This window comes from Colias philodice, chromosome 20 (genome assembly GCF_061535455.1).
Source record: "Colias philodice isolate Cphi_HAF_F1 chromosome 20, ilColPhil1 Martin Lab GWU primary, whole genome shotgun sequence".
NCBI lineage: Eukaryota > Metazoa > Arthropoda > Insecta > Lepidoptera > Pieridae > Colias > Colias philodice.
Window position 1 is genome coordinate 3197565 of NC_143105.1, and position 26519 is coordinate 3224083.

General features: G+C 33.2%; 1 protein-coding gene and 1 long non-coding RNA gene across 5 annotated transcripts in view; one reads left to right on the plus strand and one right to left on the minus strand.

Moving 5' to 3' along the window:
• Fbxl7 (F-box and leucine-rich repeat protein 7) overlaps nucleotides 1-26519 on the minus strand; it is an 88506-nt gene that overhangs the window by 38248 nt on the left and 23739 nt on the right. The window lies entirely within an intron of this gene.
• LOC149479331 (uncharacterized) lies at nucleotides 2340-21081 on the plus strand. Of its 4 annotated transcripts, XR_016317277.1 has the most exons (5): nucleotides 2340-2421; nucleotides 19395-19456; nucleotides 19667-19790; nucleotides 20126-20269; nucleotides 20678-21081. It is a non-coding gene; the product is annotated as an uncharacterized LOC149479331 (long non-coding RNA). The 4 variants fall into 4 exon arrangements; XR_016317275.1 differs by lacking the exons at nucleotides 2340-2421; nucleotides 19395-19456 and having other exon boundaries at nucleotides 19476-19790; XR_016317276.1 differs by lacking the exons at nucleotides 2340-2421; nucleotides 19395-19456; nucleotides 19667-19790 and adding an exon at nucleotides 19825-19841.

A 26519-nucleotide genomic window follows, 5' to 3' on the forward strand; every position in this document is an offset into this window, starting at 1 on the left:
ATGTACCTACCTACCCTCTTCAAATATTTATATGATTTCAAATCAAATTGGAATAATAAAAATTAATAATCAACAAGCATTCAATGAGAATTTTATAAATCAATATGTACTTACTTTAAAATATGCAATATGTAAAGTTAACATTAAAATATATTTTAAAAAATTATATGAAAGCAATTTAAATTATTTGTATAGCAATATATCTAAATCATTTTTTTCTACTTTATGAATATTATTACTAAGAGACACTAGATTAATAAGAAAATGAAACACATTAAAAAGTTTCCATTATAATATATTTACACTGAAAACATAATATCCAAACCATGATATTTATTTAATTTAATTATAAACATGACTTGGTGTAGGGATAGATACCATGTTTAAATTAATATTTTAATGATACATTAACTTTTATTTCATATTTTTGTCAAGACTTCTGCAGGGATCCCAAGTTACATTGTTCTTGAAAGATATTTTTTGGATAGATATATTAAATTAATGATGTTTGGTGAATTAAAATTGATAAAGAGTACGGCCACATTACTATACTCGGTTCCTTTTTTCTTATAGCAAACAATGCTGTTTAAAATGTAGACGGCTTTCACTTATTAGGTATTTGCTTTATATTATAGTAAAAGAACTAAGAAGTATAAAATGTACAGTAACAATAGCTATCAAGTTTTCAGAGACATCATGGTTATTCAAATTGAAATTTATACACTATTTTTTCATCTATATAATACCATCAATGGGTCAATCAGTCTATGTTATTCAATATTAATAATACTAATAACTTTCTGGAATCTTTTATAAATTTAAAATGTGAGCATCTGCAAATCATAAAACATTTCCTTTATGTTTGGTAAATTCAACTTTTGTTTTTCTTCATTTTCATATTCTGATCTTATTAGATTTCACTTGTTTTACACTTGGCATTGTAGTCTTCTTTCATCACAAAAATATATTATGTTTTAATTCATCCATTGTTCGATTTTTATTCAATGACATGAAAACTTCTTATCCACTTCTTTTGGAATGATAAATTGGCAAAACATATTTTTGTTATGCATAAATAACACATAATATTTTACATTATACACAAGAAGCCGTTTTCTTATTTGTTTTCGGAAAGTTGTTTGTTGACATAAAATTATTCATTTGACGTTTCAATGATCATTTAAAATTTGACATTAGTATCAATAGTAAAAAAGTGCATTAACAATTGAAAGACTTTAATTCATTAAATCTTTAAAAGAAATATAATGACGTAAAAATAAAACAGATTTAATGAAATAAAAAATTACGAGCACGTATAACTTTTTTCCAAGTGCATTTAAATTAAAACATTGCTATTATGACTAAAAAATATATAATGTTGGCAGCATTGGATATATTTTTCTCAAATCAGAATAAACTTGAATAAAATTTATTAATTTGCAATTTATTTAAGACGATACGTTTTTGTTTACTTTAGAATAATTTTATAAATATTTTAGTTGTGTTTAATAATTATGAAAATATTGATTTCTTGTTTATGTTTATAAAAAGCATAATTTGACTTTTATCCATATTTGATATTCAAGGTATTCATAGACACAGTTTTCTATAATTATTGTGTAATAATAAAAATAAATTAAACATTAGTTTCTTGTTATTATTATATTTTATTAAAAGAAATAATAAATATATTTGTATTTAATATATTCAATATAGCATATTTTCGAAAAATAATTAAATATGAAAATAATAAAACATAAAATATTATTAGACTCCTAACAGTTGGATTTTAATATAATACATATTATTATGTTTCTAAATTATTTTATTATTATTTTAATATATTTTTTAGATTAGATTACGTATTTTAAATATTTCTTATTAATTAAAATATATTTTAATTAAAAAAAAATACATAACTGTGAAATTGTCTATTCCCACTTTTTTCGTAATGTTTGCAATTATTTTTACTTCCGGTGGGAAATAAGAATAAACGCCCCGCGCCCGCGCCAATTCTCTTCCATTAACATTTCATCTGTTCGCAGGGTAAGTCGATTTACATATTTTATTATTAATTATTGGTCTCTTATTGTACTTGGAGTGATTAATTAATGATTTGAGTTTTATTGTTGTCTTTCTTTATACATTTTCCTTACTAACAATTAAATTTGTTACTTTAGGTAATTATAAAATATAAAAAGACTTCATTTCAATTCATGATGATTTATTCTTTTGTTTTTTTTCAATGGTTTAATAAAAACAAGTGATGTCTGATTTTTAATGCTTTGTTTTTTTAAATAGTCATTTATCGTTTTCAGTACCTAACTTCGAGATTCTACGTGACTTCGTGCCTCAACATGTTCCAAGCATCATCTAGCAACAATGGCGGCAACGCAGCGGCAATGGCGTGCATCGCTACCGGTAAGCTTTATTCAATTTATTAGGTTTAAAGTCAATTAATATACCTACATATATTTTCATAAGGCTCTGTTAGGTAGGTAATCAATCACTTTTATCTTTTATTGTGCAAATTGAAATGTTCTGAATAAGTTGATACCTACTTTTAATAATAACAAAGATTTTTTTTATAAAATTGGTATCTGATGTTTAACATCTTAATACCTACGTAATTACCGTTGTTGTCATGTGTGTCTATGTACTTACCTTATAGGTTACAGAATAAAGTCATTTTCTTTAACATAAAATAGAATAGAAGATAATATTTTAAAATAATATATAATAATATGTATAAATGTAGTAGGTAATAAGTCGGTAATATATTTTTTTTCCTAATTTGTTGTACTTACATCGAAATGAGCGGGAATCGCGAACCGGCAACGCGCGCGACGAGCGGGCGCGCCGCGCGCCGCGGACGGCGTCGGTCGCCATTTTGTGTGATAGATATATTTATTATAAAAATAAATTATATATTTGGTAATTCATTCAAAATTGTAAATATCCTTAAATAGTAAAAATTTAATTATTATAAATCATGAAATTGTCTCTGATCATTCAAACACATGTTAGGTATATCAATGTTCTGTATTTTAACGTATGTTATAAGGATACATACCTACCTATTTTCTTTTTAATGAAAGCTTTCTGCCAGTGAGTAGTTAAAATTGGTCCAGACGCTTTGAAAATTTGTATGTAATTGAACGTATATTATATATTTTATTTTATATTTATTTATTTTAACTTATCTGTGGGTATAGATAAAGTATTGATATTTTCGGTTTAATTTCAATTAATTCTTCACATTATGTAGCGAAGTTAATTTACACTATTATATTAGAAAACTAGCGACCCCGGCTTCGCACGGGTGCAATGGCGGCTGGCCGGTAGGTACCTACCGCCGCAAACGCTATGTCCCGCAATTTTTAAATCTGTAATATTTTCGAAAATATTCACTTAAGTCATACGGTGTAAAGGGCCATATAGATCTATATTAAATGAACAATGTATTCAAGGTATTTAATTGGTTAAGGATTAATGCTGTATTAGTTAAAATCGCTTCGAAAATTAACCATTATTCATTGTCGTAAAAAGTAAATGTCAGAAAAAAGTTATTGTGGGTTATCCATAAGAGATAGACATAATATACATATTATATATAACCATCACGGACTTTTCTATAGACCTTTTCAGTGTTTACAATACTTAGTATATTATTTTGATAAAACTCGTTGGGTTCAGCCTGCGTTTGCAATGTAAGCGGAAAAAATGCGTTTGATAAAATTATTTGCGACATCACATTAGAAACCTCAAAAATAACAGTACTTCTCCATTATTTAATGGATGTTATTATACATATTATAAACCTTCCTCTTGAATCACTCTTATCTACCTATTAAAAAAAACCGTATCAAAATCCGTTGCGTAGTTTCAGATTTAAGCATACAAAGGGACATAAGGAAATAGGGACAGAGAAAGCGACTTTGTTTTATACTATGTAGTGATAGTGATGTAGATAGGTACTTACATTCAACATTAAAGCGAGATTTATAAACCAGATTTTAGAATTACATAGGAGACGGAAGGACGACTAAGTTGTATCATATACCTACTAGAGTCTAGAATTTTACTTGATAGGTAATGAGATTAATTTTAATTTGATATTACAAATATATAAGTTATATGTATACCTACATGATTTAATAATTGCCAATAACAGTATGTAAACTATTTCCATAAAATAATAACATTCCATCATATTACGTAAGTACATAGTTTTGATAGGATTAAAATTAACATGATAAATAATTCTAGATATGTTTGATTATACGAGTATAATATTATACTGAAACGTAGATCGTCGCGAATATTTTTTTATAGATTGCGGGGTAAGGTAGAATGACGCCATATTTTCTATTCGTATTTCGTAGCGAGCTTAGTATTTTTTTTAGAGTAGTTTCGACTCCTTTTTCATCTTGGATCTCATTCTCAACCCATATCTAATCGATTTATATTTTTGTGTTACGAAATTTTAGAAATGAAGTAGTGATTTCACTAGGGATACTTTCTTTAACATATTTCATACGGATTTGTATTTTATAATCATAGGTACAACGCATTATTCTTTGTTTGGGACATTTCAATTTGCTTAACAAATTATAAATAAATTGTGCGGCACTATATAAATATTATGTTACTTCTGACCTGATAAAATCTCATTCTGTTTTTATTATTATTTTAATCGGTCAAATTATTATTAAAGGGTCAACGCATCAAGCCGATCCCCGGTTTAAGGGTAACAACGCACAATGTGTCGCGATGGCAACATGCGCGGCTGTTTACTCTTCTATTCTAAATAGAGCCGTATTTTCTCAGGAAAATATTGACACTATTTTAGACTTTGGTGACATGTTATACATTCAAGTAAGACCACTTGGGGTTGCGCATAATCATCCTCATTTATATCCTGAAGAATTGCCTTCTGATATACGTGTAGGGACCTATTTGGCTAATATTAAATTGATGGCAGACAACGATAGTTGGATCGACAACGGACTGTTTCCCACATGTGACAGCGACATAGCCACTTACACTTTACAATTAAAATTAATCCTAAAAAATAAAATATTTCACACTGCACATAACGACTCCACACATAGCTACCTTTTCACCGGCGCTAATAATACGATATCTTTTTGGAGGTCAAATAATTCATATTTTATTTTTAATAGCCATAAAGTAGACGCTAATAATAAATACGTCCATAACTCGCATTCGGTAGGAGCCGCACGTCTCTTTCAGTGCAACAATTTAGATACTCTTGCAAAGTTTTTGTTTTGGAATCCGGCGTTTGGTAGTCAATATCAAATTCATAAAATTATTTTAAATCATTTTCATAGTGTAAATATTATTAATGAATTAGTTAGTGTAGACAATCAATTAGTTAATGTAGACGACCCTAAATTGTCTAATTTAAAACCGATAGTTTTAGTTAATAAAGGTATACCCCCAAAATATGACCCTAAATTAAATTCCCTAAAACCAAAAGTTTTAATTCAAAATATTCGCGACCCTAAATTAACAACACTGACACCCGTTGTCTGCATAACAAAATTATCCGACGTTAGGATTGTAGGTAAAAAACGCGGTAGACCGGCTAAATATAATAACAAACAAAACAATATAAACGTAGATTCAGATAGTTCATCAGTAAATTCAGTAGAAGTAGGACGTAAGAGGGGACGACCAGGTAGGCGATCTATAGATGCAAATTCTCATTTAAAAGCGGTCACAAAGTATAATGAAAAACATCCCGAGGTTAATAGGCAGGCAGTTCAGAAATATAACGAAAGCAATCCTGAAATTCATAGGCGGGCAGTTCAGAAGTATAGTCAGAGTAATCCAGAAGTTAATAGGCAAGCCGTTCAAAAGTATAGTCAAAGTAACCCAGAGGTTAATAAGCAAGCAGTAGATAGGTATAATGAAGTAAATCGAAATTTAGACGTTGAATTACGGAATTCAAACAATTTAATAGGTACAAAGAGTGGCGACGGCTTAACTGTCGTCAAATTGTATAGTTTTAAAAACATTTCATTATTAGATAGGGAAGCGTTTTTGTGTAGGCACTGTAATGCTAGATTGTTCTTTGAGGAAAAGAATCGTATCAAGTGGTGCTGTGGGGCTGGCGCTTATAACGTTCAAAATTTCCCGCCTTTAAATGAACCATTTTATAGCTTTCCTTCTTTTTTGCATAAACCTAGGGCTTATAATAATTTATTTGCTTTTAGTGCTTTAGGCGTTTCACACGGATTTCAACATCCGACAACGGGGGTATCATTTTTAAAAATTCAAGGGAGGGTTTATCACAGAGTTTTCGATCTTGCGTACTCAGAAACTACTAATCCGGCTGGACTTTACATCTATGATAACAGTGAGCGAGAGAGCCTCGCTACAAATTTAAATTTAGATTTAACTGTCATTCGATCGATTACAAATTTCTTGCATAATCACAACCCTTATATAGAGTGCTTCAAGCGGCTGAGCCAAGAACCATCCGACCACGCACACCTCATTTTTGAGCACACCACACGACGCACACATGGCAACATTCTCGGTGATATGCCTTTAGGCAACGAGATTGCTGCCATTATAAGCAATGAGCAGGAGCGTTACATTCCTCGCGCCATTGCAATCTGGAAAATTGGAGACAAAAAGCCTCACACAGTAGATATAATGCATCCCCTATATGAAACTTTTCAATATCCATTATTGTATCCGCACGGTAACCCTGGATGGTTTCCTAACAAAACGGACAATAATGGAGCAAAACTAACCCAAAACAAATATGTTAGATGTCTCCTTCTGAGCGAATCCCGTTTCAACGATTTTAATCGTTTGTCCGAAGAGTGGTTAGTTGATATGCAATGTAGGATTTTAGAAGAAAGACTTCGTTACCTGTATAACATCCAAAAAGGTAACACGGATAATGCTCTCCGTTCCGCTCCATTAAGAGAAGTAGAGTCAGTTTTACAGCAGATCAGTGTAGATGAGACTATTCGAGGAGAGGGTGGGGTTGTGCCTGGTAGAGTTTATTTGCCAAGTAGTTACACGGGGGGGCCTAGATATATGAAGCAAAAGTATATGGATGCTATGGCAGTAGTTAACAGATTAGGATTGCCATCTTTTCTTTTAACTTTAACTTGCAATCCCAAATGGCCTGAAATACAAAATTCAACAACAGGTCATCATAATACGCCTTCAATTTGTGCTAGAGTTTTTAACATTAAATTACAACAACTTTTGAGGGATCTTCGCACAGGGGTTTGGTTTGGTAAAATTGTTTATATTTTATATGTAATAGAGTTCCAAAAACGGGGATTACCACACGCTCATATCTGTTTTGCAGTCGAGGGTGGTGGCCCCGTTCACGGTACTGATGTGGATAAATTTATTAGAGCAGATATTCCTGACGCTTCAGAAGTTGATGGAAAATTAAGAAAAGCTGTTTTAGATTACATGGTACATGGTCCATGCGGTCCGCCGCATAGGACAGATTTAAAATGTTGGGATAGTGAAAAAAAAAAATGTACAAGCTATTTCCCAAAACCAGAGACAGAAGTCACATATTGTAATGATAAAGGGTTTATTAACTTAAAGCGTAATAGTAAGAATACAGCCACCATTAAATACAGAGGGAGGGATGTAGAAATTAGTGATTTGTGGATAGTACCATACAACGCTGCACTTCTCCTTAGATACGATTGCCATTTAAATTTAGAATCAGTGTCCACTCGAACAGTCATTAAATATCTCTTTAAATATATGACTAAAGGTCCAGACGAGGCTCGAGTCGCCATTGTTCCAGATGAACTAAAAAATAACGAAATAGAACAGTACGTCACAAAACGATACATCGGTTCTGGTGAGGCTGCTTGGAGAGTTTTTGAGTTTGACGTCACGGGACGTGAGCCTACTGTAAAGATGTTAGACGTTCACTTAGAAAATCACCAATCTATTTTTTTTAAGGCGGGAAATGAAGCGCGTGCCGTTCAAAATTCGGGTTCGGATCTCGTCACGTACTTTAATCGTCCCCTCGGTGAAGAATTCGATAGTTTAACATATTTAGATTTTTACGAGAGGTATATCGTTCATTCCAGCCGCCCCTCAACAAAAAATACAACCATTTATAATATGACCAACGGTAAATTTTTGACGAAAAGACAGAGGGGAGAAATAGTGACGCGTTTATTTTGGGTCGCGCCCAACAGAGGTGAACAATTTTATTTAAGATTACTGTTAGCTTTACACCCCTGCCGTAGTTACAGGGATCTTTATAACTTGGGTGGTCCAAATTGTAACACATTCCAGGAGGCCGCTAAAGCCGTTGGTATCGCCAACGATGAAGCCGAATACGAGATAGCTATGCAGGAAGCTTCATGTTTTTTGACCGGACCACGCCTGCGTAACTTTTTTGTATTATTGGCTGTTAACGGGGTAGCAGTAGCGACACTGTGGGAAAAATTTAAAAATGAGCTAGCTGAAGATATACTTAACCGCGTAAATAACGATCCGGATAGAGCGTACACCCAGGCCTTGGTTCAAATTGACCGTCTATTGCGAAAACATGGTTCGTGTTTGTTAGAGCAAGGTTTGCCTGACGCGCACGATGACACCACCGAACTAGGTCGTGAGAAGGCTCTACACGATGCAGACGGGTTACGCGAATTTGTGGATGTTTGGACGCCCAAGCTGTCTCATGACCAGCGGCAAGTGTTCGAATATGTGCAAAATTTGCTCACTGATCACGGTTTTCGCAATAGTAACGAAAGTGCTATTTATATAGACGGTCCGGCAGGCACTGGTAAAACGTTGCTATTAAATACGATAGCAGCGTACGTGAGGGGCGTACTCAACGGTGTAGTTTTATGCACAGCGAGTTCAGGTATTGCCGCGCAGAACTATGACGGCGGTATGACTGCGCACAGTATGTTTAAGTATCCGTTAAGCGCTATTGACGATTTAGGCTATTGGTATGTAACAAACGGAACCCAGAGAGCTGAACTCATACTACACTCCGATTTAATTATTTACGACGAAGCGCCGATGGTACACAAGTACCTCATTCATTTGTTAGATAGGTCTTTGCAAGACTTGACAAAGTCTAATAAAAGTTTTGGGGGAAAGGTTATCATTTTTGCTGGAGATTTTCGTCAGATTCCGCCCGTAGTTACCAACGCCAAGTGTCATTCAGATATATTTAATGCGTCAGTAAAATCATCGCCCTTATGGCAAAGTTTAAAGACGTTTTCACTAACTACACCTCAGAGGTGTAGTGAAGACAGTGTTTTTTCCGATTTTTTGCTTCAAATAGGTTCAAATAATTTGCCTTTACATTCGGTAAAGGTCGGTAGATCTTGTCAAAATTTAATAGACCTTTCACTTTTATCATTTACTACTGATTTAAATGAGTTAATTAATTTTGTTTTTTCGGATTTCCTTTTAGAAAACGAGCCAGAAGTTTGTATAGGTAGGGCCATTCTTTCCACTCACAATTCAAATATTAGAGAAATAAATAGGACTGTATTAGACCGTTTGCCAGGCGACCTTTTACATTTCTATTCAGTAGATAAAACGGCTACGGATGACACTGACGAATTGTATTTAGGCGTAGACGTGTTGAATAGTATGCACCCTAAAGGTATACCAGAACACGATCTCACTTTAAAAGTAGGATGTATTTGTATAATAATTCGTAACCTTAGTTTTTCAGATCATTTAGTTAATGGTACAAAAGTTATAATCGTAGCGACTTCACCTCGATTAATAACAGTTCGCAAACCGGGAATAGCCGAATTGTTTTTTATACCGCGAATCATGTTTAAAGCCCCCATTGATCATAATAGTCCAATAGAAATGTGTCGATTGCAATTTCCCCTTCAGGTGTGTTATGCAATGACCATTCATAAGAGTCAAGGTCAAACTATTAATAGGGTCGGCATAGATTTAAGATCGGACGTATTTAGTCACGGACAGTTGTACGTGGCATTAGGTCGCGTACGGGATAGGAACGATTTAATGCTTCTTGTACATAGGGAAAAATTAATCAACGGTAAACCTTACGTAAATAACGTCGTCATTCCACAGTTACTTTAGGGATTTCCCACCATGCATTACACTATTCACTTTGCTTGGTAGATTGACGAGTTACACTTGCAAGCATTACACACTCGGCTTCCTGGAATGAAATTGTTCACCTCCGTTCTATATCAGAAATCAATTATTAAAATCAAATCATGTTGCCAACGTTTACATTGTGCGTATTTTTTTATGAACTCTTATCATTACGACGCTAACATTAAAAAACGAATTGATTCTACGTTAAAGTTGAAACACTGTGTAACAAATTATTTGTATTAAAGTAAAATGCGAGAACGAATGTATAAGTTTGTTATTGGTTTTAAGGTTGTATGCGCATTGTCGAGTATTTATATGTCAGTGGCGGTGACAGTAATTTATAAAATTGACTGAACTTTTCTTATATATAATAATGTTATAATGGATATGTAAAGTCATAGCAGCTGCTTGGTTCATAGGAATTTAAATGGATTTGAATGGACCTTATCGGCTCGGTGACAGGTGGAAATGCGTGTCGAGAGTCCTCTGCAAGGCGGTAGGTCGTGAGTTCCGGAGCCGGCGGCCGGCCGTGGGAGGCGCAGGAGCGACTCTGTCGCAGAGGTGAGTGCGGTGCCCTAAGTCGCTTTGCATTGGCGCTGCGTCGCGCCTGCAGTGATGGCGGTGACTAGATGTAGACAGTGTCGAAACAATAGAATATTACGATTGATAATGCGGGGCGTTTCTCTCAAGTTGTATGTATTAATATTTATATTACATCTCATATAATATGTCATAATTGTGCTAACCTAACCAAAATATTTGCGTATTTGAAAAAAAATGGACAGATCACGGATACACAAAATAAAAACAATTTTATGTTCCTATAAATAATTGTTATTTATTCTAAGTATCAAATTTGATAAATGTTGAGTGAATGTTATCACTATCATGTAAACAAAATTTAAATGGATATGATTATTAATATTATTTCATTAATATACCGAGAAATATTCACAAAACGAAAGATGTCGTTTACTTTAAAAGTCAAAGCAGTATCAGGAAAGGTCGGAAACCTTCAGAGGCTGGGAAATGTTACCCAGGCATTTTTTTTTTCTTTTTCATATAAATCGCATTTTACTTTTCCAAAAAGCTGGTACATCTCAGTAAGATGAGCATTCTTTCGATTTCTTTTGCTGCAAAGATTTCGTAGTGGGATTATGTTGTAGGCAATAAAAAGACAAAAAAAGCAAAACAGAATATCGTTCATTGACTATTAAATAAAAATAATCATATTTTTACATTTAAGTTGTGCTTAAAATTCAGTGATTTAACTTTATTTACCATGGTTATTTCCGGGATACCAAATTAGGCTTATTTTTCCGAAATTAACCGAATAGAAATAATATTTATTAACTATCAAATTATGTGGTAATATAAAATGTGCTAACCCTGAGCTTCTTTTGATGCTGAGCAATGTTGTAAAATATAGATCGCTACATTATTAGGTAATTTTGCCCACCATTGTAACTTTTGTTTAAAACAACCTTCAGTGGTAGTTATAATATTTCAAACGTTATTTAATAACATATTATGAGTAAAAGTAACCTGTGTTTTCGCCATCATGCACAAACTATCAACTTGAATTTTCACCATTTTTTTCCCCGCGAAATGACACATGATATTCAATGAGTTACAACAAGTTGCTGATTTAAATTAGCGACACACACAATAGGCAGTGTTGACAGACAAATTAACCAACTATTTTACACCAAATACTTTGAATGTTGCCAAAGTATGAAGGTATTTTAGCAATTTAAAAATTTGCATGAAGTGTTCTTCAAAGCAAAGCTGATGACTCATTGTACGCTAATCATGACATTTTCAGTACCCAACCACTATATTAATTTACCTATGAATATTTTTTTTAGTATTAATTTATTATTTTATCAAAATACAAACTCGATACCATAAAGCATTGGTAGCACATCTTGTCTCTCTTTGCTTGAAGTGTTCTTCAAAGCAAAGCTGATGACCCATTGTACGCCAATCATCACATTTTCAGTACCCAATCACTTTATTAATTTATCTATGAATATTTTATTAGTATTATTATTTATCAAAATAAAACTCGATGCCATAAAGCATTGGTAGCACATCTCGTCTCTCTTTGCTTGAAGTGTTCTTCAAAGCAAAGCTGATGACCCATTGTACGCCAATCATCACATTTTCAGTACCCAACCACTATATTAATTTACCTATGAATATTTTTTTTAGTATTAATTAATTTATTATTTATCAAAATACAAACTCGATACCATAAAGCATTGGTAGCACATCTTGTCTCTCTTTGCTTGAAGTGTTCTTCAAAGCAAATCTGATGACCCATTGTACGCCAATCATCACATTTTCAGTACCCAATCACTTTATTAATTTATCTATGAATATTTTATTAGTATTATTATTTATCAAAATAAAACTCGATGCCATAAAGCATTGGTAGCACATCTCGTCTCTCTTTGCTTGAAGTGTTCTTCAAAGCAAAGCTGATGACCCATTGTACGCCAATCATCACATTTTCAGTACCCAACCACTATATTAATTTACCTATGAATATTTTTTTTAGTATTAATTTATTATTTATCAAAATACAAACTCGATACCATAAAGCATTGGTAGCACATCTTGTCTCTCTTTGCTTGAAGTGTTCTTCAAAGCAAAGCTGATGACCCATTGTACGCCAATCATCACATTTTCAGTACCCAATCGCTTTATTAATTTATCTATGAATATTTTATTCGTATTATTATTTATCAAAATACAATCTCGATGCCATAAAGCATTGGTAGCACATCTCGTCTCTCTTTGCTTGAAGTGTTCTTCAAAGCAAAGCTGATGACCCATTGTACGCCAATCATCACATTTTCAGTACCCAACCACTATATTAATATACCTATGAATATTTTTTTAGTATTAATTTATTATTTATCAAAATACAAACTCGATACCATAAAGCATTGGTAGCACATCTTGTCTCTCTTTGCTTGAAGTGTTCTTCAAAGCAAAGCTGATGACCCATTGTACGCCAATCATCACATTTTCAGTACCCAATCACTTTATTAATTTATCTATGAATATTTTAGTCGTATTATTATTTATCAAAATACAAACTCGATGCCATAAAGCATTGGTAGCACATCTCGTCTCTCTTTGCTTGAAGTGTTCTTCAAAGCAAAGCTGATGACCCATTGTACGCCAATCATCACATTTTCAGTACCCAATCACTTTATTAATTTATCTATGAATATTTTTTTTAGTATTAATTTATTATTTTCAAAATACAAACTCGATGCCATAAAGCATTGGTAGCACATCTCGTCTCTCTTTGCTTGAAGTGTTCTTCAAAGCAAAGCTGATGACCCATTGTACGCCAATCATCACATTTTCAGTACCCAATCACTTTATTAATTTATCTATGAATATTTTATTAGTATTATTATTTATCAAAATACACTCGATACCATAAAGCATTGGTTGCACATCTTGTCTCTCTTTGCTTGAAGTGTTCTTCAAAGCAAAGCTGATGACCCCCTGTACGCCAATCATCACATTTTCAGTACCCAACCACTATATTAATTTATCTATGAATATTTTCTTAGTATTAATTTATTATTTATCTACTGAATGAACTATATACTGAAGCCCTATGCTTCTTGAGGAGATAAAGGAACAATCATCAACATTATTTTATTATAAGTATCGAAATATAAACTCAGCACCATAAAACATAAGAGGTACATCTTGTCTCCTCTTTTCTATTCAAAGCAAAGCTTATGATTGGGTATAATAATATACAACATTTTCAGTACTTAAATTGTAAATTATACCCGAATCCTCATAAATTGAAACTTTGATTACAGATTATAATATATTATAATAATCACACCTGCGCAAAGCATGCATATGCATTTACGAGTATTTTATGTAAAAAATATTGTAACAAGAATATGGTTATTCATCACATCGAATAAATTCAAGTGTTTGTTACTAACGTAAATAATATAAAGGGTGGCAGTTTCACTTCTTAGATTATTTCGTATGCCTTTAATTTGCATAAATTAAAATGTATTTTTAATTATTCTATTTAAAACGGCAAATTGTTTAATAGCTACCAAAAAAATACATAAAAAATATCAGAAAAAATAAATATACAAAAAAAACACACAAAAAAGAACAAAAACAAAAAAAAATATCAGAAAAAAAGAAATATACAAAAAAAAACACAAAAAAGAACAAAAACAAAAAAAATATAACAAAAAAAATAACGAAAAAATAATAATGATAGAACATCAAGAATATATTTGCCGCATCAACGAAACAAGAAACAAATACTGGAATTACATACGTTATCTAATTAAAATAGCCATTTTACTATTATAATAAACAGTCATAGCCATTTTACTATTATAGAAAGCAATGAAAACATTGGTCAGACGCAATAGCCAAACAAACATGAGTGACATGATGACTTTTTCTCACTCCAAAAATGTCTCGAAGCTGACAAAAGAAATTTTCTGTTCACCAAAGGAAACGTCGTAAGTGGACAAAATCCTTGATAAAAGCCATTGTAATCAAAACATAAGAAAATTGACTATCACAGTGAAAGTTCACGGTAAATATAATATTATATGTAATTAAAAAAAATGGCATTATGATCCAGTTGCCGTCGTATGTGAGGTCACAAAGTTTTGGAACTAAACTGAAGTGCAAATTATAACCGAACGAACATGAAACTAAAATCCTAATATTAACGACATCAAATACAACACTGAAGGCTATGCTTTTATGATTGATTTGTATGATAATATTTTCTGAAACGACATCCAAACAAGAACATGAATTCTATCCGGTTGCTGATCGCACTCGCTGGGCTTCCCAAAAGGGTCTCACCCGGTGGGGTTGATCGCACGGATCCTGCAAGCGAGTGGAGTTAATGAATTTTAATTTACATAAAAATACTTGACTGTATTCAGTATTGAAGTATGGTGGAATAGTTCGATATGTGAATAGCGTATAATTAGTAATTCCAGTATTTTGAATCACCTCAATCAAGCAAGATCAAGATTTATTCTATAAGTAATTAAGTATAAAAAAATGTATTCGTATAAATTTATTCTTTTATCTCGTTTTAAATGGAACTAAAGTTTAAAACAAATGTTGGTTGTCGATTATTATGTACTTATGAAAAAAAAATATTAACATACACGTTACGTTGTCAACAGTTATTTTAAAATAAATTAAAGTTATAATATTGTAATTCGTATTACAAAAATAAAAACTTTCTTCCTTACTTTTACTCTGCCTTCTCTTCTTCGAGAGAAACTTTATTGAATTAAAGTATCAGGCAACTCTTCTATTTTTTCGCTATACCTTCATATGTAACTCGCCCTTTTCGTTTCGTGTTATTTAATTACACCACTGTGCCTATTCTTCTTTCTCTTCTTTATATCTTCTCTAAATTCTTCTTAATACGTTATAGTTTATACTACTTATGTGTAATTAAAAAAAAAGTCAACGTTAACCTGTAATATTAAGAACTCATTGTATATAAAGTACATACTATCATTATGTAAAATACATTTTATCTTAATGTACCTAATGTTGGAATACAGCTGGTCGACTGGTTATTTATTTTGTAATTTGAAACATTTCATTGCTTGCTTGCTTAAAATAATTAAAGTGACTATGTAGTAAGTACGGTTATCGTACAAACTCCAAACCTAAATCGAGAACTGAAGAATTGTTATACTAACTACAATCAATTGCTTTTTTCACATGCATATAATATATCTATAAAATGTAATTTCAGTTTTTATTAGATACATAAGTAGAACATTTATGTTTACGTATCACCTATAAGTTTTTGTTATTTACAATATTTTATTAAGACAATGTAAAATGTATGAAATACTCTAAGAGTAGAAAACATCTTTTGTTAGTATGATAACCATATTCTTGAATATTATCCAACGCAAAAAAAAACTACATTATCAAAAACAATTAATCAATATCATAATTACTTCGAAAATGCATAGTGTCTTATTGTGATTTTTTTTACCAAGGATATCTTTGCCCGAAGATCAATTCATAAGTCAATTTTTAAATTGCCAAAATACCTTCACACTGGCAACATTCAAAGTATTTGGTGTAAAATAGGTTCTATGTCTGACAACACTACCGTATGTGTCGCTAACTTAAATTAGCAACTTGTTGTAACTCGTCGAATATCATGTGTGATTTCGCGGGCAAAAATGGTAAAAATTCAAGTTGATAGTTTGCGCATGATAGCGAAAACACAGGTTATTTTTATTCATAATATGTTATTAAATAACGTTTGAAATATTATTACAACCACTGAAGGTTGTTTTAAACAAAAGTTACAATGGTGGGCAAAATTACCTAATAATGTAGCGATCTATATTTTACAACATTGCTCAGCATCAAAAGAAGCTTAGGGTTAGCACATTTTATATTACCACATAATTTGATAGTTAATAAATATTATTTCTATTCGGTTGATTTCGGAAAAATAAGCCTAATTTGGTATCCCGGAAATAACCATGGTAAATAAAGTTAAATCACTGAATTTTAAGCACAACTTAAATGTAAAAATATGATTATTTTTATTTAATAGTCAATGAACGATATTCTGTTTTGCTTTTTTTGTCTTTTTATTGCCTACAACATAATCCCACTACGAAATCTTTGCAGCAAAAGAAATCGAAAGAATGCTCATTTTACTGAGATGTACCAGCTTTTTGGACAAGTAAAATGCGATTTATATGAAAAAGAGAAAAAAAAATGCCTGGGTAATATTTCCCAGCCTCTGAAGGTTTCCGACCTTTCATGATACTGCTTTGATTTTTAAAGTAAACGACATATTTCGTTTTGTGAATATTTCACGGTATATTAATAAAATAATATTAATAAACATGTCCATTTAAATTTTGTTTACATGATAGTGATAACATTCACTCAACAATTACGTTTTACATCTCACTACGACAACATATTGGCTGCATCATATCGATCGCTTGGCTTCATCCTATACGGTGCTCCAAAGTATTCAAGGATCCTAAAACAGCGCTTGTACTTTACAACAGCTTCGTTCGTAGTCGTCTGGAGTATTGTTGTACAGTCTGGAACCCATCTTATCAAACGCATATAAATCGGATCGAGCGTTTACAAAAATTACTGGTCCGTTGTCTAGCATTCAGAACTGGAATTGGTAAAACCTGCACAAGTTATCTGGACAGACTCAATAACTTCAAGATGTTGAGCTTAAAAACTCGACGTACAATGTTAGATATATTTTTCTTATATAAAATAATTAATAATAGTATTGATTCTTCTGAAGTATTGGACAGAATATGTATTAATGTCCCCGCCAGGATCCCTCGATATCCCTGCGCTATACTCAGAACTCCTCCATTTCGAACAAACTTAGGGAAGCATTCCCCAATAGTTAGACTTACCCATGAGTACAACGTTGTTGCAGCAAAGTCGCGTGAAATTGATATATTTCACAATTCACTTGCGGTATTCAAGCGTATTCTTAATAAACATTTCAATGAAACATGTCGATAAGCATCATACTATTAACAATAAATAAAGTGTAAATATGTAATAATAATAATAGTAGTCAGCATTAGTTTTTTAATTAGTAATTAGTAATATTAGTAAAAACGATATTATTGCAAATTTGTTTTGGATCTACTTTGGTAAATTATTATTTGTTTTTTTGTATTTCCTGCATCAGAAATTGTATTTCATTTTTTCATTAAACTTAACATGATATTGTTATCCGTTTAAATATACGATTGTCGTAATTTCCTATAAATAAAGAAACATATAGGACTTATTGTTATTATACGATAAGCTATTTTAGTATTAAGAGTTTATAAATTATGTTTTCTTTGTTGGAAATTCTTAATAGAAATAAAAACATTTATCAAATTTGATATTTATTTTAAATAACAATTATTTATAGGAACATAAAATTGTTTTTATTTTGTGTATCCGTGATCTTTCCATTTTTTTTTTCAAATACGCAAATATTTTGGTTAGGTTAGCACAATTATGACATATTATAATATGAGATGTAATATAAATATTAATACATATAACTTGAGAGAAACGCCCCGCATTATCAATCGTAATATTCTATTGTTTCGACACTGTCTACATCTAGCCACCGCCATCACTGCAGGCGCGACGCAGCGCCAATGCAAAGCGACTTAGGGCACCGCACTCACCTCTGCGACAGAGCCACTCCTGCGCCCGCCGCGGCGCGCGCCGGCCCGGCCACGTCTCGCCGCCGAGCGAGGCCGCTCGCGCGCAGCTCCGCCCGACACCGGCCCGGTACCGTCCGCGGATCCATTCCTTCCGTTGGACTAAAAGCGCCCGCTATCGTCTTTCATGATCCATCGTTATTCTATATTCGAAGGGCTATCATTTCATTTTTATAAATTGCATCACGTCCGACGTATATTTACAGTACAACGCGCTACATCATTACTTCTAATATCGTACTTTTACATTCGCTGAGCGCATTTTACAGTAATATTTAAATATTTTGTCTCGCTATGCTTCAATTTTCTATGTAGATCAATCAATTTTGTTTTTTAACATAAACTTACATGCACAACACAAACTATATTTTTATGTACATAAAATCAATTAAGTTTAGTTTATAGGTATATAGACTAGAGTAAACTAGAGTAAATTAATTTAGATCGTGTAAATTATTGATGTAGAATGTAGATATTTTATTCATACATTTTATTTACGTGTATACCTAAGTATGTATTTTTGATAGAATCATGGTTATATTTATTTAATTTTATTTTATTACACGCATAACGCTTTACTTAAACACGTGTCAATCATATACACACTTTACAATTTTTATTTCTTTTATAGTTAAGTATAATAGTAGTAATAAGTGTATATCGAGTACTTAGACGGTAGTTAGGTAACTCCGCCTGTGTTTGAGGGTGAATAGAATAAATTTTATGAGATTATTTTATTCTACCTCATCGCAGCCAGTCCCAAGCCTGGATAAAGGAGGAGGTGGTAGTTTTGCATTAATACAGAAAGTTTCAGATATAATTTGCTCAGTATAATGTGAAACACCTCGCTGCCAGTCAAAAAAATTGAAAACAGTGTTCCTTTCTGCGGATATTTGTCATAGGTTTATATTATCTTTTATAATCTTCTTATTATGTTTCTAAATTTATGATACAACTTATATATTTCATATTTTCCAGATCGCAGAAGACAGACAAACAACACAAAATAATAGGTTTAATATGACAACATTAAATCACAAGTTAAGTATATTATATTTGTTTGGCATAATTCCTGTTTGTCTAAAAAGGAGCATTAAAAAAACATAATATCTTGATTAAGTTTAGATAACAAAAGTATGGATGCAAAACTCTCAATAAATTTAAAAAAAGTGTATTAAAACGTTTAAAATGATTGCCAGTGATAAAAAATGAGGATAATCAAATATTTTATAAATGTTTTTTTTTTTCAGAAACGCCACAATTGAATCCCAGTAGAAATAGGAAAATATAAAAGACCAGTTTCATCCATAGGAAGAAAGATACTACTTATTTTACCAATAAAAGGACTTGAGGGCAAAATATTTTACATATTAGGTACATGTATATAAAGTTTTGATGAAGAATTTTGATGAGAAAAAATATCAAGTTAAGTACATAATATATTTATTGACCTAATTCCTGTTTGTGAAACATTTAAACTGCATAAATATAATAAATAACACATCATGATTAAATTTACATTTTAATGGACTTCGAAATTGGATTTATTCTCTTTTTCGCTTTGTTACATCATAATTTTTCACTGGGAAAACCGATTTTGAGAATTCTTTTTTTTTATTTGAAAGCTGCCTGCAATGTGGTGGTCCCAATTATTTGATTTAGTTTTGACAAATTGAAGGTTTTCATTAAATGTGGATTTTTTTTTTCAGAAATGCCACAAATTACTCTATAACATAAAGACAGTTTCATCAGGAGGAGGAATGACACAACCAATAAAAGGAATAATTGAAGTCAAAATATTGTACATATATAAAACAGGCTTTGTATCAGTACAAAATGGAATCACCAGTTAAGTATGTTAATTATATTTTTGGCCTAATTTTTGTTTATGAAACGATCAAACTACATAAAGTATTGATCAAAAATAGTTTCCTCAATGCAACCTCTGTTACTATTAGAACAAAATATATTTTTTTATAAATTTATACTATTAAGTATTACTTAACTATATTTGTTGTAAAATACATTAAAATCTTTAATTTCTAACTATAAAACTCTCGTCACAAACAATAAGTTTTATAATAAACATCGCTGTTAAAAACCAAAGTTGTGACTTTCAAGAATTCATATTATATCTATTCATAAATTGAATTTCAATCGAATCTTTATTATGGACTATTCTTGATTTTTGATTGATACTCATACTCATGCATGTGAAAAAGGATAACAAAAATATGTATTCATATTTTAAACAATTTCAGCCAGACGCGCCAGGTGCTCAAAGCAGCGTCACTAAGAAGAAACACGTGAAAGCACGAAACAGACCACCATCGTGCTCCGTGGAAGATCCGCATTGTTACGCTCCTATTGGTCTTAGCAAGATGTTATATTATATGTTTAGCCTTTAATATGTTGATCCGACCTGTTTTTATAATATTTATTCAAAATTTTAAGTTTATCCATGCACTACTGTTTACGTCTAGCCCGGGGTAGCATATTTTTTGCTTCGATTATTATTTTGTAAATCGCACCCAAAAAATATTCAAGTGTTCCTACGTTTTTTTTATGTATAGATTTTATTTAAGTTGTATGAAAAAATGTATTACATACTGTTACCATTAGTTGAATAATATAGTCATGTTAATAAAACCATTTTAGTTTCAATTATTGTTGTTTTATTCGCAATTCAAAAATAATTATTATTATTGATTTTATGAAACTAAATTTTGATATAATATGTAAATAATCTATGAAGATAGCTGTTTTATTATTGAAATAATTAAAGTTTTGATTAGATAAATTGCCTATCATCTACTACACAAGACAATGTTTAGTACTTATTACCTACTTAAAATTAGCTTTTTCTTATGCCATTTACTTAATGATCTAAGTATGCCATAGAAACACATAGAAATGAACTACTAAAATCATTATTCACATGTTCGATTCAATAAACAGTGTATGAAGAACTTAACAAATTAATCATTGCAAACCGACAGATGGAACTGATATAAATAACTATATTTTTATTTTTTTATAATAAACTTAGGTATATCTTCCTGACACCTAATTCAGTAGGTACATAAATTAAATAAGGCACTACGAGGATTATAAAATGATAGAATTAAAAAAAAAACACTGATGAATGATATTGACAAATGAAAATTTTAAGATTTTTAACTAAGTAATATTAATGGTCCTAACTACTATTTAAATTATTGGCTTGCAGCTAAATTACTAAAATACCTAAGGGACTAGAAATATTGAGAAAACAACTTCAATTAAAAATCAACAAAGTCAATTTAATGTAGTTAACTAGATAAGAAAAAATAACGATAACAAACTATTATTTCGAGGTTTTACATAACGAACTACCTACCTACTTAACATTTAATTTTAATATCAGCTACACTCCACAGAAGTATTTGTTTATATAATTCAGTTTTTTGTTAGTTTTTAAACAAGACAAGAGGTAATCATTATTTGTAGGTATATGAATATGTTCAATGAAATTAAAACACATTATTTAGGTATCTAATTTTGTATTGTATCTTTTAAAAACACGTTTTGCCGAGATCACTTTTTCATTAAATAATTTCAATCTTCTATTTTCATTATTGCTTCTGTTAAAAACAATCACTTTCTATATTATCGAAGTCGTTCAAAACTGAAAGAGAAATTAGTGATATTTAAATTTTGTATTATAATGTTTAATATATATGTATTTAAAGACAAGTAATTTATCGGCTGGGATCTAAGAGACTAGGCTGCTCGAAAACTGAGCATTGATTTATTTATTTTTTCTTATATTTCGCTTTTTTATACTTTTAATTAAATAAGAAAAATAGGGTAGTACATATATGATTAATGAATATCGATCAAATTATGAAGTATGGTGGTGTAAGATTTTTAAACATTATTTTTTCAATTATTATTCTTCAATATATATTATATCATAATAACAATATTAAAGATTGATGTAACACAGTATAAATATACAGGTATTACATATATTTAACTTAAAAAATGTGTCAGTTTGCTATTTTCTTTTTAGTTGGTACAACTATAAGTATGTATTATACAACAAAAATACACAATTACATTGCCAATTACATTCTGTTGTTGAAACATGTATAATTGTATAATGATTATAATAGAAAAAACATACAATTTCGGTGTATTTTTTTTACATCAATGATCTCTTAGCGTTTTTTGTCATAATATACCCTATATAGTTATATATATTTTTTTTATGATTATGAAACGATGAATTGCGATTAAGTACTTGTTTGTTTAATTGAGTAGATAAGTGTTGTCTTGGACTTTTTTTTCTGACAAAATAAAAATTAGAAATTATATTGCTATAGTCCAAGAGCTGATGATAGCTAGACTAATTATAGATAAAAAAAACAACATCGTTTGTTAAAACTCTTAGAGCACACGGAAGCTCGCGGGCTGCTTGCAGCCCGCGCACAACGCACCAGCTAGTTATCATATATAAAGCTACACTACCACTGACTCACTCACTGACATCGCTTTTCTCGGAAACTACGCGGAAAGTGGGGGGGATTTCAACGTGATCGTGTAGAGGTGCGCCGAGTGACCAGAGGAAAAATATAGCGATCTCGATCATCTTCGAAAACCGAGTGGACCCCTGGAGGTGCGCAGAAACGGTGGTACCTGGAGGGGGGGTGTCTGAACAAAAAATGCTCGGAACTGATGGCGATTACCAGGGGTGGTGGAAAAATGGGGATTTTCGCGAAAACAAGATGGCCGCCGTACTTTGCCAAAATCGCCGTTAATGAATCCTTACGTCTCAAATTTGGCACACGTGCTCTGTTCGAGCCGGCAAATCGATCGGTGCCCCGTTCGAGTGGCTCCGGGCCCCAGTTTCCAACTTCCATACAACGTAAAATCCAACGGCCCGCGGAAACGGTGCGAGTTGGGTGGGGGGTCCCGGAACTAAAAATGATCACCACCCTGGGACGCTACCAGGGAGCCGTAGTGGGACGCTCGATTTTGGAATTTTTCAATTTTTGACGCAAACATAAAAACGTAAATTTAGACGAGGTGGCGCAACGGAGAAATACACCAATGATGCATTCGTACTCGCCCAACTCTCAGGATATCCAGAAAAATACGAAATCTTAAACTTTTCCTCATCTCGCGAAGACGGTCAACGGCCCGCGCAAACGGTAGCACCTAAATCTGGGGTGCTCAAACTAAACTTGGAGTAGACCTCGAGCAATTACCACAGATAGTGAAAAAAATTCAAAATGGCGGAAAAAATGGCCGCCGCCATACAATTTCTAAAACGGCCATTACTGGGCCGATCGCGCTGAAACTTGGCACAGGGGCTTTAATCGAGCCGCACATTAAGATGGCATACTCATAATCAAGTTTCCACCGCTGGTTTCCGAGTTTCATACAACGTGAAATTCGACGGCTCTCCGAAACGGCTTGAGATAGGGGGGGGGTGTAGAACTAAAAAATGATCAGGAAGATGGGGCGCTACCAGGGCAATGGAGAAATTTCAAATTGGACGCCATTTTTTTTTCAAAAATGGCCAATTTTTCAAAGCAAGATGGTGGCGCCGGTTACTTTATGATCGGTCTGAAAATTGACTTCTGTGCTTTAATCGGCCAGATATACAAAACTGCATACTCAGAATCTCTCTCCGACCCCTGGTTTCCATTTTCCATACATCACGAAATTCAACGGCTCTCTGAACCGGTGGCAGGTAGGTCGGGGTCGCCGAAGTAAAAAATGCTTCAAAACTTGGTCCGCTTCCAGGCATATAAAAATTTTTGGTAAAAAGCGAAATTTTTTTTTTCGAAAATTTTGTATGGAAATTTCCATAGTAGGAAGGGTTATTGAATAGCAACGGCAAAAGACGGCGCCGCGGGCTGCTTGCTGCCCGCGCACCGCGCAACCTCAAAGGTCGACAGCCTCCCGGAGTAGAAAATATTTATTAACTTTTGAACTACCGCACGAGCCAAGCGAGCGAAGCGAGCGAATCACGGCAGCGGCTGGCGTAAATATTCAAATTTAAGTTTGAAAAATCAGATGTTTTGCGCGAAGTGACAGTAGTACCCACCTCAACGCTTCGCTTATGAGGCGTGCAATAGGTAGCGAGGAGCGAAGCGACGAGCGAGTTAGGTTAATTTTTGAACTACCGCACTAGCCAAGCGAGCGAAGCGAGCAAGTCACGTCAGCGGCCTGCGTAAATATTCAAAGAAGTAGCGAGGAGCGAAGCGACGAGCCAGTTAGGTTAACTTTTGAACTACCGCACTAGCCAAGCGAGCGAAGCGAGCAAGTCACGTCAGCGGCCGGCGTAAATATTCAAAGAAGTAGCGAGGAGCGAAGCGACGAGCCAGTTAGGTTAACTTTTGAACTACCGCACTAGCCAAGCGAGCGAAGCGAGCAAGTCACGTCAGCGGCCGGCGTAAATACTCAAAGAAGTAGCGAGGAGCGAAGCGACGAGCGAGTTAGGTTACTTTTGAACTAACGCACTAGCCAAGCGAGCGAAGCGAGCAAGTCACGTCAGCGGCCGGCGTAAATATTCAAATAGGTAGCGAGGAGCGAAGCGACGAGCGTGTTAAGTAAACTCTTTAACAGTTTATTATGAAAAGTCACTGCCCACTATCGATTAGACACCTCAAAATGATGAAATTCGGGGATCACGTTTCAAGAATTTAACCAATATTTGAATAAGTAATTTATAAACAGTTTCGACTGACTGTAGAATCGCTGTTAGCAGATGTAACAAATGGACAGGAAATTCAAATGCATTTTCAAATGACTGAAGATTTCTGCCCTGGGACGAGCCGCGAGCTGCTTGCAGCTCGCGCACCACGCACCCTCGAAGGTAGACAGCCCCCCGGAATAGAAAATATTTGAATGGGAAATTTATAAGCACTTCCGATTGACTGTGGAATCGCTGTTAGCAGGTATTTACAAATTGACGGGGAATTTTTATGCATTTTCAACTGACTGAAGATTTCTGCCCTGGGATGCTTCGCGGGCTGCTTGCAGCCCGCGCACCACGCACCCTCGAAGGTGGGCAGCCTCCCGAAGTGGAAAATACTTGAATGGAGAATTTATAAGCATTACCGACTGACTGTAGAATCGCTGTTAGCAGATGTAACAAATGGACAGGAAATTCGAATGCATTTTCAAATGACTGCCCTATTGCTTCAACCCAGAGGCAAAAGAGGCTCGCGAGCTGCTTGCAGCCCGCGCACCACGCACCCTCGAAGGTCGACAGCATTTCAAAATAGAAAATATTTGAATTGGGAATTTATAAGCACTTCCGATTGACTGTGGAATCGCTGTTGGCAAATAATAACAAATTGACGGGGGATTTTGATGCATTTTCTAATGACTGCCCTATTGCTTCAACCCAGGGGCAAAAGACGGCGCCGCGGGCTGCTTGCTGCCCGCGCACCGCGCAACCTCGAAGGTCGACAGCCTCCCGGAGTAACTACTGCACTAGCCAAGCGAGCGAAGCGAGCAAGTCACGTCAGCGGCCGGCGTAAATATTCAAAGAAGTAGCGAGGAGCGAAGCGACGAGCGAGTTAGGTTAACTTTTGAACTACCGCACTAGCCAAGCGAGCGAAGCGAGCAAGTCACGTCAGCGGCCGGCATAAATATCCAAATAGGTAGCGAGGAGCGAAGCGACGAGCGCGTTAAGTAAACTCTTGAACAAAAGCGACTTTAGGGCGATTCCCACTCAAACAAAAAAACTACGTAGGTTAGGTTAGGTTAGGTTAGGTTAGAAAAAAAACGACTTCAAAAACAGAAAAGTAAGTTCTTATTTTTAGTGCCGAAAGCATAATGAATTTGATTTTAAACGAAGCTACTAAAAAGACTGAAGTTTTCAATATGTAATAATATACACATCTTCACACATTTATTGAGTGAATGAGCCAATCCTTCACGCTTTATAATCGTAGGACTTACACCAAGAGTAGTGTAGATTTTGTATCGAAAATAGCCAATTTTTTGTATCGCGAATAATGTTATTGAATTGCAAGTAGGTAGTTCTTGTATCGAAATAATCTTAGTTCTTGTATCAAAAAATAGCGTAGTTTAATAAGTGTT